Source organism: Schistocerca gregaria, chromosome 6 (genome assembly GCF_023897955.1).
Source record: "Schistocerca gregaria isolate iqSchGreg1 chromosome 6, iqSchGreg1.2, whole genome shotgun sequence".
NCBI lineage: Eukaryota > Metazoa > Arthropoda > Insecta > Orthoptera > Acrididae > Schistocerca > Schistocerca gregaria.
In genome coordinates, this window is record NC_064925.1 from 280,659,828 (window position 1) to 280,674,647 (window position 14,820).

Genomic DNA, 14,820 nt, shown 5'->3' on the forward strand with positions numbered 1-14,820 from the left:
CATCTCTTATGCTATAAATTTCAACCAGAAGAGACGAGTTCATGTTGTCAGGACGCTCAACTAGAAACATAGTACATATTGGTAACAAGGAAATTAAATACTCTTCTAATGCAACACAACGACTAGAAGAAAAATGACATTCAAAATACTTCGTACACATTCTTGATCTTGTTCCATATTGCATGTTGTTGTTGATGTTATGGTCTTCAATCCAAAGAATGTTTTGAAGCAGATCTCCATACTACTATATCCTGCCTCGGGCATGGATGTGTGTGATGTCCTTAGGTTAGTTAGGTTTAAGTAGTTCTACGTTCTATGGGACTGATGACCTTGCAAGTTAAGTCGCATAGTGCTCAGAGCCATTTGAACTCACCAGTCCCAAGTTGGTGCCACGTCGTCTACAGCGTCTTATCACGGTCCGCGCGGCTCCCCTAGTCGCAGGTACGAATCCTCCCTCGGGCTTGGGACTTTGTGTTGTCGATAATGTAAGTTAGTTCAATTTAGATTAAGTAGTGTGTAGGCTCAGTGACCGATGACGTCTGCAGTTTGGTTCCATAAGACCTTACTACATATTTCCAATTTTTTTCCAAATTGGTGATCCCCTGATGTCTTAAAATGTGTCCTACCAACCGCTCTCTTCTTCTAGTCAGTTTGTGCCACAAATCTGTTTTCTACCCAATTCTGTTCAGGACATCCTAATTATTTACGTTACCTACCCATCTCATTTTAGCATTCTTGTGTAGCATCACATTTCGAAAGCTTGTACTGTCTTCTTGTCTAAACTGTTTATCGCCTATGTTTTACTCCCATACATGGCTACACTCAATAAGAATATTTTCAGAATAGACTTTCTGACACCTAAACTTATAATCGATGTTAACAAATTTCTCTTCTTCAGAAACGCTTTTCTTGCCATTGCAATTTTACATTTTATTTTCTCCATAGTTCGGCTATCATCAGGTATTTTGTTGCCCAGACAATAGAACTCATCTACTACTCTGTCACTGGTTTCTTAATCTAATTCCCTCAGCATCACCTGATTTAATTCATCTACATTCCATTATCCTTGATTCGCTTTTGTTGATGTTCATCTTATATCCTCCTTTCTAGAAGACACTGTCCATTCCGTTCAACAGCTCTTCCAAATCTGCGGTTCTAGGCGCTGCGGTCTGGAACCGCGAGACCGCTACGGTCGCAGGTTCGAATCCCGCCTCGGGCATGGATGTGTATGATGTACTTAGGTTAGTTAGGTTTAACTAGTTCTAAGCTCTAGGGGACTAATGACCTCAGAAGTTGTGTCCCATAGTGCTCAGAGCCATTTCTTCCAAATCCTTTGGTGTCTCTGACAGAATTACAGTCTCATTGCTCAACACACAGACTGGATAACGTCGGGGAGAGACTACAGGCTTGTGTACTTCCTTCTCAACCATGCCTACCTTCACCAAGCCGAGATGCCGAATGGTTTGAGGCGTAATGACACGAACTGCGCCGCCCTTCCCGTTGGAGGTTCGAGTCCTCCCACGGGCATGGGTGTGTATAGTTATTAGTATAAGTTAGTTTAAGTAGTGTGTAAGTCTAGAGACCGATGACCTAAGCAGTTTGTTCCCTTAGGAATTCACACACATTTGAACATTTGCATACCTTTCATGCCCCTCGACTCTAACAAATGCCTCCTGGTTTCCGTATAAGTTCTAAATAGCCTTTCGCTCCCCTATTTTGCCCATGGATAGTGCTTTGATCCTTTTAAATGTATGCTCAATTAACATTATTAACATTGTATCTATCACTCCCATCAAAATTTTCGTAGATTGCCGAACTCGATATATGACGGGGTACAATTTCTCCCCCATTTAAATACGGAAGTACGTACACCTCCGGGATCGATAGGTCCTCGTTGTGCTGCGACAGACATGTAGTTTCTACCGCAAAACAGCTGTATGTTATGTGAATTCATGCTGGAGGATACCCAGATGATGTTCGTTCATTACGTAAAGAAACGTTGTCTTAAAGACGACAAAATTTTGTATGAATTGGAACAAGATTTTGTTGACAATCGCCATAAGGACGATATCGACAACTCAGTTGATGATCCTGATCTTCTGGAAAAAGAATTGTTTCTAACTTCAGGTGGGTGATTTTCGATTTGATCTCACAAAACTTCCTTTGAAACATTGCGTTCTCTCCTGATATTTCTCCGTTTTCTGAAACATCAAATACATTTTTTATTTGTCGTAGGCAAACAGTAAGGGCTGCAGCATAAGACACTACATACCAGTGCAGAGCCAGCAAGATAGTCGTATGTAAAGAACCTTGTTTCAAAGTGTATCAAACAAAAATCTATACTATGTGAAAAAATGTAACAATTTATACATTTGATCTAAAAGAATAAGTTTCAGGCCTGTTTTAAAGTTTAGTATCACAGTTTAAACGTCAGGAAGTGTTCTTATTGAAAAATAGTTAAAAACCATAAAAATGGTCAGACATGAAAACGTTAATCGCTTATCCACTCGCTCACACAGGCAACGGAACAACACTTCGTCAGGCTTCACAGTGTCGCACCTTTGGGGTCGTTGATGGTTAAGCAACCTGAAACAGAACAACCCACACGATATGTTCCAAAGCTTGCTGACTTCTACTGACCAGTACTTCTAGGCTAGCGGCCGCTTTATCGCGCCCCTAATACAGCCTCGTAGTTAAGTCTGTTTTGGTCTCATAACATGCTAATTTATACAGGCTACCAATTAATAACAACAACAGCACCTATGTGGGCAGAGCTGCCGCCCCATGATGTCAGTATTTTGGCTCTTGAGAAAAACAGTTCGACGACACCTGTTACATACCATTTGCCGAAAAACTCGTTCCGCTATCCTGAACCGTTTACGAAATAAAAACGGTGCTTGTCCCCCACACTACAGTAGCGGAAATCAGTATGAAGATAGGATTTCTACGAAAGTAATATACATTGTCTGAAGGATACATGTATCGAAATTAATGGTTCCTTTCATAACACGTGTAACAAAGGAAGGCGTTTGCATTTCGTGGGTGGAAATTGGTATAAAGGCACTCACTGTCCCGTTGTGTTATTGCATAGTTAGCACTTTTTCCTACGTCCGTTCTTCCTCATTACCTCAAAAATGCTCTTCGGCATTGGTAATGGTAAGATTTATAGTTCTCGCAGTGAAACTGTCACCCAATCATCATCTCATATTGTTCTTTTCAGCTGACATACAGCCTCATATTGCCTTCCATTGCGATAAACATGCCTTGCAAATGTTCCCCAAATCCAAGCAACGTGCAGGTCGGGTCAATCCATCGATATCACTTTCTTAAAACAATATTGTTGGTGGCTGGCCGCGGTGGCCGTGCGGTTCTGGGCGCTTCAGTCCGGAACCGCGGGACTGCTACGTTCGCAGGTTCGAATCCTGCCTCGGGCATGGATGTGTGTGATGTCCTTAGGTTGGTTAGGTTTAAGTAAATATTGCTCAGAGCCATTTTATTGTTGTTGTTCAGCAACCTGCGGAGTTGAATCACTTTACTGAAACGGTAGTCTTTCGTCCCATAGTTCCTCATACATTCTAATCGATTCCTGTTACCAACATCTCAGTGTAGATATTAGAGTTCATTCTAGTGTTCACCTAAGCAGTGCGTGATTTACCTTTAATGCAGAAGGCTACCCAAATCATGATACTTTTACGACCAAAATTTGTGCTCTTTCTTGCCTGCTGCTCTGTTCTCAGCTCATGCCAGTCATACTGAAATCCAGCCGCACTCTCTAAATTAAACTACTTCTCGGCACTGAAGATAACTTTACCCCATTCACGAGTATATGCCTTATATTTTCAACGAACTCTACTCTAGCCTATTTATGTTAGGGTGTTGGATCAGATTACTCCAGTCGTTTCTAGAATTCCTTCTGCGCACCGGTTTTTGATTTTTCGTCAGGTGAAACTTTTCCAAGTGGCTATGTCACAGTTGCCTTCATATACACGGTTAGTGATGGTGTCTGTTTTCTATCTGCAGGAAACCCTTGTATACACACACCAACACCGCACAGACCAGACTGCCTTTGTACCGAGTTCCACCTTCTTCCACCATAATCGTTTACATGAAGATAGTCCAATACCCATTCATTTTTTTGATATGTCCGAAAGAACAGGTACCATTGGTGATCTTGAGCACTCGAAGAATGAAGTTACAATGAAATCCAGACCTTCAGCTGCCTCAATTATTACTTTTTAATAGAACACTTACAGCACAGATTTTACACGATTGTTTTGACTCTTCTCTGAGAAATAGCACAATTCTACTTTTACTATGTTTCTTTCTATTCTTACATAGTCTCTCCATCTAAGTAAATCAGATCTATACGTTCTCTCACTCATTCATTCGTATCATCCAAAATTTTAAGACCACTGTATTTATTATTCATTCTTTCCTTCTGGATTTAGAGGACACGAAATCCGAAAAATTAAGGAAGAGTGCCATGCAATCGGTTTCTTACGACCTCAACCTCCGCTAACCACTAGGGGGAAAACAATATGTCGTACATCAGATTTATAAAGTGTTTTTAGTCAACAAGTATCAGAATAGAGAGACATATTATCTATCCCATCTACCGAGAATGAGAACTGAAGATGCTTTGTAAACAAAAGCGAAACGCTTCTGGTGAAAATAACTCGTGAACTGTAGAAACTTAAGACGAAGAAACCAATAATTATTCATCAATATCTTTGAACTATAGTTCATGTAGTACAACAAAATAATTCAGTCGAGCCACCCACCTAAAATATGAAATATCGAGACGCGACCATCGAACTGGTATGTTTATCGATGGTCATGTATCCATACTGACTGCGATACATGTAACACTACTGAGATTACTTGCTAAGTACGTTGTAGTTAAATAAAGGAAGGAATGAAGGAAAACTAGGATTTAACGACCTCTCGATTACGAGTAAACAGAGACCCACATGAGATCGGTTTGTGGAAGGACATAGATGTGGATTAGCCGTGCCTGTCGGAGGAATCATTCCGGCATTCATCTTCATTGATTTACGGAAATCACGGGAAACTAAACCCCTTCTCTCCATATAAGGATTTCAGAAGCCCTACTCCAGAATAAAAAGCGATGAGAATAACTCACAAGCTGCAAGAACATAACGAAAAAATTCCCAACTAATAATAGGACTGACATTCACAAAAGAAAAGTATGTTTACTTTCATATACATAGTCATTATTATTATTATTATTACTATTATTGTTATTATTATTATTATTATTATTATTATTATTATTATTATTATTATTATCATCATTATTATTCTTGATTGTTATAGTTATTTTTATTGTTATAGTTATCATTGTACTACTGTTATAATCTCTATTTTTCTTCTTTAACATCAATACTGCATAATACATTATATGTCCTTAATGTTCTGTAGAAACTGTAACTCGTTCAATCTGAGTATGCCTGGTTAGGTGTAAGAGAGGGCCTGAAGGCCCTAATCTTGCAAGGTAAAATAAATGCATAAATAAATAAATAAATATGTAGTTGATGGTATCATTATGTATTCTAACTCCCAAAAGGTGTTCTTATAATGATGTGGAGAGCGTTATTCGAAGCGGTAATCGCCAATTTATATACGTTAATGCGATTGTGATAGTGATGTACGCCAATGCAATGAATTAAAATTGGTACCAGCACGAGGATTCGAACCAAGGTCTCCCGCTTAGTAGGTTGACGGGCTGTCCCTTACGTCACACTAGCACGGCCGATACCGTGCTTGTCTCCCTTACCGATACAAGTTCCAACACAAGTTTCACCGCATTGCTATTCCCATTCTTAACTTGTAATGGACTGAGGGGTGCGTTTGAACATGCATCAGTGAGGGAGACGTACTAAGGTAGCCCGGGCAGCTGTGGTATCTGTAGTGTCGGTATGACATAACGAATAGCGAATCTACTTACATTGGCCTACATCATTATCAGACATAAAGGTGAGGCTCACTATGTCTCAGGAATACTGACTGAATATGATTAAAAATTAATTTGATCTCTGCGTACTCACTGTACATACCAAACCATTTCATAACAAACGAAAATAGCTTGGGCACTACATTCCGACCCTTTGGCTGCGAAGAAGAATCTGTGAAGCTGTAAGAAAATGCCTTGGAGGTAGGTAAAGAGAAAAGAGGGAGGATGCCAAGAGAGAACGCCCGACGGGCGCCTCCTGCTGCAGTGTAATTACTCGAATTACTGCGTCGCACAGCAGCGGGTGAAAGCGGCTGCAGCAGGGCAAACAGACGGGCAGGCGCCTTCTGTCCTGCAGGGCCGACATTAATTACAAGAGCAGGACAGGCCCTCAAAAACCCGGCAGGTAATTAAAGACGTGCGCGAGCGTCATCCACTCTGAAACAGACATACACACAGCAGTGAAGAACAGCGGAAAGAGGCCATCAGATTCTGCTTGCTCGTTCAGTAGAGTACTGATGATGGCCTCTTCATGACATTCTTTTACCATTCCGTCCAGGAATGTGCCCCTATCTCTGTTGAATGTTGGCTTGTGTGAGGATCTCAGCAACGGGAGATGATCTTGCACAAAGCTCTCCTCGTTGGTTCTTTCCTATCTATTTCTTCTGCTTTCCCCAGAAACTCTTCAGCCTTTCCTTTCGTACCTCCTGCTCATCTTTAGAAATTTTCAGTATCGCCATGTCTTGTATACTCAATTTCTGATCCTTCTCTAGCTTATGGGAAGATCTACGTCTAGGGAGATGATATTGCACAAAGCTCTTCTTGTTGGTTCTTCCCTATTTCTTCTACTTTTTCCAGAGACTCTCCATACTTTCCTTTCTTAGCTCCCTCCACTTTACAAAATTTCAGGGTCATCTTCTCCCGCCTACTCCATTGTTGTTCCTCTGTTCTTCTCTGTAGCTGATATGTAGCGTAGTGGTTGGTGTGAAGTTGCTATTCCACTTCTCTTCCCCTTCCACCTAGATCACATACCCAAACCGATACGTACTTAATATACCAACTTGGTTTTGTCAATCGCATGTCACCCTTTCAAAATTCATTCAGATCAACGCACCACACATGACCGATTTCTCTTGTAATGTGATGCATATGACTGACGTAATTTCATGCTCTACGGTTAATGGTGGTTGTACATAGCAACCCGTACTCACTGTGAAAGAGGCGTGTGCTTGAAATATAAAATGAACGTCTTCAGCGTTCTTTGGATTAAGGCGTTTATCTTTCAAGTTGACAGTTTACCAAAATGACACCGTGGTAGACTGACACCATGTGGATGGAAACGCCGAACAACTGCGAGAATTCAAAGTTTTTCTGTCAGAGAGAAGCGGCGAAAGTCAACAGGTGTCTCGTGTTGTGTCAACAAAGTGTTTGGCACATAAACTTTTTGTTATATGTCACTATATTTCGAATATGGAATGCTGCACTCCTAATTGCTAATATGAATTGGTTGTTGTTGTGCTCTTCAGTCCTGAGACTGGTTTGATGCAGTTCTCCATGCTACCCTCCACGCTTCCCTCCAATACTAAATTGATGATCCCTTGATGCCTCAGAACATGTCCTACCAACCGATCTCTTCTTCTAGTCACATTTCGAAAGCTTCTATTCTCTTCTTGACTAAGCTATTTATCGTCCATGTTTCACTTCCATACATGGCTACACTCCATACAAATACTTTCAGAAACGACTTCCTGGCGCTTAAATCTGTACTCGATGTTAAAAAATATCTCTTCTTCCGAAACGCTTTCCTTGCCACTGACAGTCTTCATTTTATATCCGCTCTACTTCGACCATGATCAGTTATTTTGCTCTCCTAATAGCAAAACTCCTTTACTACTTTAAGTGTCTCATTTCCTAATCTTATTCCGTTTGCATCACCCGACTTAATTCGACTACATTCCATTGTCCTCGGTTTGCTTTTGTTGATGTTCATCTAATATCCTCCTTTCAAGACACTATCCATTCCGTTCAACTGCCCTTCCAAGTCCTTTGCTGTCTACAGTAAAGGTTTATACCCTCGGGAAGAATTACGGCTGTACTTTCCCCTTGCTTTCATCCGTTTGCAGTGCCAGCACAGCAAGGCCTTTTTCGTTAGTGTTACAAGGCCAGATCAGTCAATCATCCAGACTGTGGCTCATGCAACTACTGAAAAGGCTGCTGCCCCTCTTCAGGAACCACACATTTGTCTGGCCTCTCAACAGATACCCATCCGTTGTGGTTGCACCTACGGTACGGCTGTCTGTATAGCTGTATAGCATAATATGAATTATGCCGCAGGAAACAACTTTCATGTGTTGAAGTTTCCTATTGACGATGCTATGAGACAGAAATGGCAACGCTCAATCCCAAGCAGGATCTCACAATTACTAAATACGCAATGACAAGTTTTGAATGTTATTTATTAATGCTGTTTTAGATCATGGTATTATTTACCAGATTACTTGGCCTGAATTTTTTTCGATTATTGTACTGTACTTCCCATTTTTTACGTGTATCACGAGCGTTCCAAAGCTAGCTACATTGCCTGGGAAATATCAGCCACAGAGGGCAAAACCATTACGATGTCGTGTCATACTATTTTCTGATTTGTTCACGCTGCATATCTTTAGCTGCAGGACCAATCAGAATGGGACGAGAAGAAAAAGCACGTTGAAGGCAGCAGTACTGTAGAAACCATCAAGTTTAGTGCAGGCTGCCGTAATGAGTATTTAAAAAGAATTCCACTTAACAGAATCCAGGAATCGAAAGACGAAGCTAATGTAATATCTTTACAGAAGAAATGGGTAAATATAGTAAACGATAATAGTATTACTTTGATGTGTATCGATAACCTGGGCAGTCTCATTACTTATAATACTGCATATTGTGATTGATATTCATTTCAAATTTGTGGTCTATCAAAAAGGAATTTTAAAAAAAGGTAACGGTACCATGTAAAAGTTGTTTGCAAACTGTCAAGACACACATTGTACCAATTAGTCCTAAGGAACTCGCTGCTGTCACCCGGAACCGTGAATGCGGTTTACGGTGACCACAGCTCATGGTCGAGCGGCTATCTATGCCACCTATGGATCACGGGGTCCCGGGCTCGATTCCCTGCGGGATTGGGGATTTTCTCTGTCTGGGGACTGGGTCTTTTTGTTTGTCCTCATCATTCCATCATCATTCATGAAAGTGGCTAGACTGGACTGTGTACAGATTCGGAATTTGTACGGACGCTGGTAACCGCGCAGTTGAGCGCCCCACAAGCAAACATCATCATCACGGCTTACAGTAACAACACTTAACAGATGTTTGCAAATACTATTTCCGTGATCAGTAACAGAGGAATGTGTTCTCATTTATTCATGGCATTCTGTAGATCGTCAATCGTAGCGAAGAGCTGACAGCAGAAGGAATGTGGGCCGGCCGGTGGGACAGAGCGGTTCTAGGCGCTACAGTCTGGAACCGCGAGACCGCTGCGGTCACAGGTTCGAATCCTGCCTCGGGCATGGATGTGTGTGGTGTCCTTGGGTCAGTTAGGTTTAACTAGTTCTAAGTTCTAGGGGACTGATGACCTCATAAGTTAAGTTCCATAGTGCTCAGAGCCATTTGAACCGGAAGGAATGTGTTTCATACTAGCGGACATGAACAAGTGCTCATATTTCTTAATGTATGCATTTTAGATCTCATATGTACTGGACACTTTCTTGTGGTGGTCAGTGCCATCGCCTTTCAAAATAAGGAATACTTTTGTTAACAACGTGTATACTGCACAGAACAATTTGTCTTGCTCCTCTCTCATCCCTACCACTACGCCCTTATTTTGTGTTTTTTAAATGTTTTAAATTTGTTTTTTTTTATTTTTCACTACAATCGTTTTCCTATCACTCATGATCGTCAGTCTTGTACTTTTACACAACAAATTATCCTTCATTATCCTCTTATAATTTTTCTATCTCTTTATCTTCTGCTTGTGTTGCCATAATGTGTGCTTTAACGATTATTGTGGCCGTTGGCGATGGGGAAAAGACTATTTACAGTAACTCACTCTCTTCCATACTTTCCCATTCATTACGAAATCTGTTCCCGTTATACAATTTTCAGCTGCTCCTGGTATTCCTCTAAATAAAAATCTTTCTTTTCATTTCACATTACTGCCCGCCTCTAATACTCAGCTTATGGATTTCTCTATGCAGACTTTCTAGCTTCTCTACCACGTTCGGACTTCTGACATTCCACATTTCGACTTGTAATACGTTACCCATTAGTTCGTTATTCATTCTTCTTCTTGTGGTTACCTTATACTTGTCAGTCATCCTGGGGATCTGAATAGGCAACGAAGCGTAATCGTTTGCCAATGGAGAGCGCATGACACTTCTTGAATTACAGGCCACATACAATATGGATACACGTTGAGGTATTTTAATGTTGTCGTTTCATTTAAATTTGGCATTCTCATGTATTTGATCATTGCTGATACCTCCGCCTTTCAGGGGCAGTTTACCACCCTAAGGGAATGAAGTAGCTTTGAAACTCCGTCCTTTCCTCTGTCTTCTTTGCCAAGACTGTTGACAGATGTAGAGTAACTGCTTATACTGGATGTCTTTGGACGGCAATTTTGATGATTTTATCCATAATTTAATTAGTGTCTGGGTTCAAATGGGGACGCCCAGTCACTTTGATAACTAAAGACTATCGCTACACCAGGTAATTGCTGCTATTGTTCTGGTATCTTTCTGTTACATGTTCTCGCAGGCATTTAAATTTGTTACTTTTTACACAGTGAGCTCTAGTGTTTTTCCAGAGGTATTCAGCACGTTTGTCTAGTAGAAGACCTTCTTACCCTTTTGGCTATGTTACTCAGATTGTCACGTTGTTTCTTTGCATGTTCGTCCGAGTCACTATTGCTAAAGGAAAGGCTAGGCAGCCCACGTGGACAGTATTGTCCTTTTGTAACCGATTTGCAGCGTTGGTTTTCCGATTTCTTCGTTCACTGTTCTCTACTGTCTGATTAATTCTTCCAGAGGTATCATGAATAAAATTGGCAATAGTTCATCTCTGATACCGGTCGTAGTCTGAAACTCTTATGACAGTGCTCCTCTGAATTTTACTCTTGACTTCTTTTCTGTCAGAATTTGAGTCATTTCCAGTTTAGCCATTACGGATCTATATTCTCTTGTTGCAGTGTAATGATTTGCCTTTCGAAACCCTTGTTTCCCTAATGTCGGCGTGGTAGGTTTTGCTGCTATTTGAAACATTTTACTGGTATTCTGGAAAGATGGCTTTATTTGGTCACATTCATGGTAAAACTTAATCGTCAGGTTTAAATCATTAAGACCATTAATTTCTCACACAGGGCATACTACTACTGCAGAATAAAAGTAACGTTTATTCATGATCCCAGTAGATAATGTCTATATCTGTGAAATGATATCGCTTCAGTACCCAAAAATGTAAGGTGTTAAGTGAAGTTGATTTTAAAATACAGTCACTTAATACTTTGTGTTTCAGAAGATAAAATACTTACTTCTTGGCGGTCATCATCCACATCTGCGTCGGCAATGGCGGTATTCTAACAAATACTGAAAGAGGACGCTTGCAGACGAGCACAAGTTTTGGCCTTCGTGTTTCCGTGTACGAGTCTTTAGTGCTCTTTTCCTGTTCTCGTCTGTCTTACATCGGTTCGCTTGGCTTGATGCCTGCCACATTTACATTTCGAGTTCGTACATCCACACGATACCGTTTCTCATGACGCACCTCTTTCCACTGCCCGTTGGATAAAGCTTAATTTTTGCTCCGTTTCTTACGTTGCGGGAAAGAAATAGCGCAACAGAAGTGGTGTTGACGTAAAACTTTGGGATATGTGTAGCTTATGCTCTGATAGGTGGATAGATCACGTAACTAATGAGGAGGTATTGAATAGGATTGGGGAGAAGAGAAGTTTGTGGCACAACTTGACTAGAAGAAGGGATCGGTTGGTAGGACATGTTTTGAGGCATCAAGGGATCACAAATTTAGCATTGGAGGGCAGCGTGGAGGGTAAAAATCGTAGAGGGAGACCGAGAGATGAGTACACTAAGCAGATTCAGAAGGATGTAGGTTGCAGTAGGTACTGGGAGATGAAGCAGCTTGCACAGGATAGAGTAGCATGGAGAGCTGCATCAAACCAGTCTCAGGACTGAAGACAACAACAACAACATGCTCTGATGCGTATTTCAGTTTTCCAAAAGATTCTTCTGGCAGATTTATTCTGCTGTTCATTTATTTCAGTTCACGTAGCCGTTTTCAACCGTTAAAATTACACGAATACGCCAAGCCGTTAAATTAGGTCGTTGCTGTTATCATTGTCTTCCAATGAGATCTCAGACTGAGTCAACTTCAAATGGTTCAAATGACTCTGATGACTATGGGACTTAACATTTGTGGTCATCAGTCCCGTAGAACCTAGAACTACTTAAATCTACATAACCTAAGGTCATCACATACATCCATGCCCGAGGCAGGAATCGAACTTGTGGCCGTAGCGGTCGCGCGGTTTTTGACTGAAGTGCCTAGAACCGCTCGGCCACAGCGGCCGGCTGTATGAAGTGAAATGTCATATCGGGAGTCGTATGAAAACCGATATTTCAAACATCCCGTCATTGCGAATGCACGAATACATCGAGAGATCGCTATGCGTAGCAGTGTGGGCCCTGAAAGGCAGAGCTACGCCAAAAAGGAAAGCGAAACATGAATACAGAAGTTAAACATACCGCAAAACAACTAGCGTAAACAGACAGCAACGAAGTGTAAACGTTAGTGAAATATTAACTAACAACGTGTGAACAGGTTGCACCGAGTGTCTCTTTTTAGTTGATCACTGAGAATGGAGCTAAAATCCATCGTCTCTATTGATAAGGTCTCTTGTTTGTTCAGCTACAACGGGTTCCATAATAACATTAACCCAAGAACTAAAAGTGCAAGCCAAATATCTGTAGTGTTATATTCCATCGGATGATCGATATCAAGACAATGTCTTGCAATCACAGATTGTACTGACAGTTGCACAAGATTGGTACGTAAGTTCCTTGCGGTTTTCCTTAATACCATATGCGCATAACGGAGACTTTAGTCATAAGCAATATATTCTCCTTCACTACTTACAACAGCATCCAAACGCTGGGGCAACTTTTCCATTCAGCGAATGTAGAAAACGCGTGGAGTTAAGGTGGGGAAAAAGCGGTTCCATGTTCAGAGAACGGAAGTTCCTTGATAGTTGTTTGAGAGCTGAAAAAGTGAAAGTATGAGGTGACTGTTAGAGAGCCGGAAATTGAAAGTCTGAGGGCGCAAGAGCAGGTCAATAAAGTTGGTGCGGTATGGCTTCCCAACCGAACTCCTGTGTAGCATTTTTTGTCAGTGTGAAAGAATGTGGTCAGCAATTATCGTGGTGTACCATCATTTCAAGCAGGATTCCTGGAAGTTGTTCTCTGACTGCATCAGCAAGACTTCTCAGTTGTTGACAATAAACGTCAGCAGTGATGGTGTAACGGCGGGGAAGCAATTCGTAGTACACCACGCCTGCCTGTTCCACCAGGTACATAACGTTATCTATTGTGGACACGCAGATATCTTTGTGCGGGAAGTTACTGCTTTGTTTGGGCTGAGCCATTCCCTTATTCATCTTATGTTGGCATAAAGACAGCATTTTTTTGTCACCAGTAACGATACGGGATAGGAAAGGTCGGTGTCGTTTGGGAGCCAATTAACGACGAGCAAGCAGAGGTGCACATACGGCCACCAGGCAATATTTTTTAATTTTGGCCTATTAGAGCGTGAGGTACCTATACACTAGATTCTTTAACCTTCCCCATTGCATCTAAATGCCGCACGATGGTGGAATGATCTTACACTACTGGCCATTAAAACTGCTACACCAAGAAGAAACGCAGAAAATAAACGGGTATGCATTGGACACATATACAATTTCGTTTACACATACAATTTAGGTGCATAGATCCTGAGAAATCAGTAAGCACAACAACCATCTCTGGCCGTAATAACGGTCTTGATACGTCCGGGATTGAGTCAATCAGAGCTTGGATGTCGTATGCAAGTGCAGCTGCCCATACAGCTTCAACACGATGCCACAGTTCTTCAAGATTGTGACGAGCCAGTTTATCCGCCACCACTAACCAGACGTTTTCAGTTGGTGAGAGATCTGGAGAATGTGCTGACCAGGGCAGCAGTCGAACATTTTCTGTATCTAGAAAGGCCTGTACAGGAGCTGAAACATGCGGACGTGCATTATCCTCCTGAAATATACGGTTTCGCAGGGATCGAATGAAGTGTAGATCGACGGGTCGTAACACATCTCAAATGTAACGTCCACTGTTCAAAGTGCCGTCAATGCGAACAATAGGTAACCGAGACGTGTAACCAATGGCCCCCCATACCATTACGCCGGGTGATACGCCAGTACGGCGATGACAAATACACGCTTCCAATGTGAGTTCACCGCGATGACGCCAAAGACGGATGCGACCATCATGATACTGTAAAAAGAACCTGGATTCATCCGAAAAAATGACGTTTTGCCATTCGTTCACCCAGCTTCGTCGTTGAGTACACTATCGAAGGGGCTGTGATGCAGCGTCAAGGGTAACCGGAGCCATGGTCTCCTAGCTGATAGCAATGTTCTACAAAAAAAAAACCTTTTTTTCTATTTCTGATAAAAATATTGTAATCCAAGTTGTATTTTGAGTGCTCAATTGAAAACTGTTTTTGGTTATTTTTTTGTCAGGGATAGTTTGAGTAATCGCAATTTTATTTCT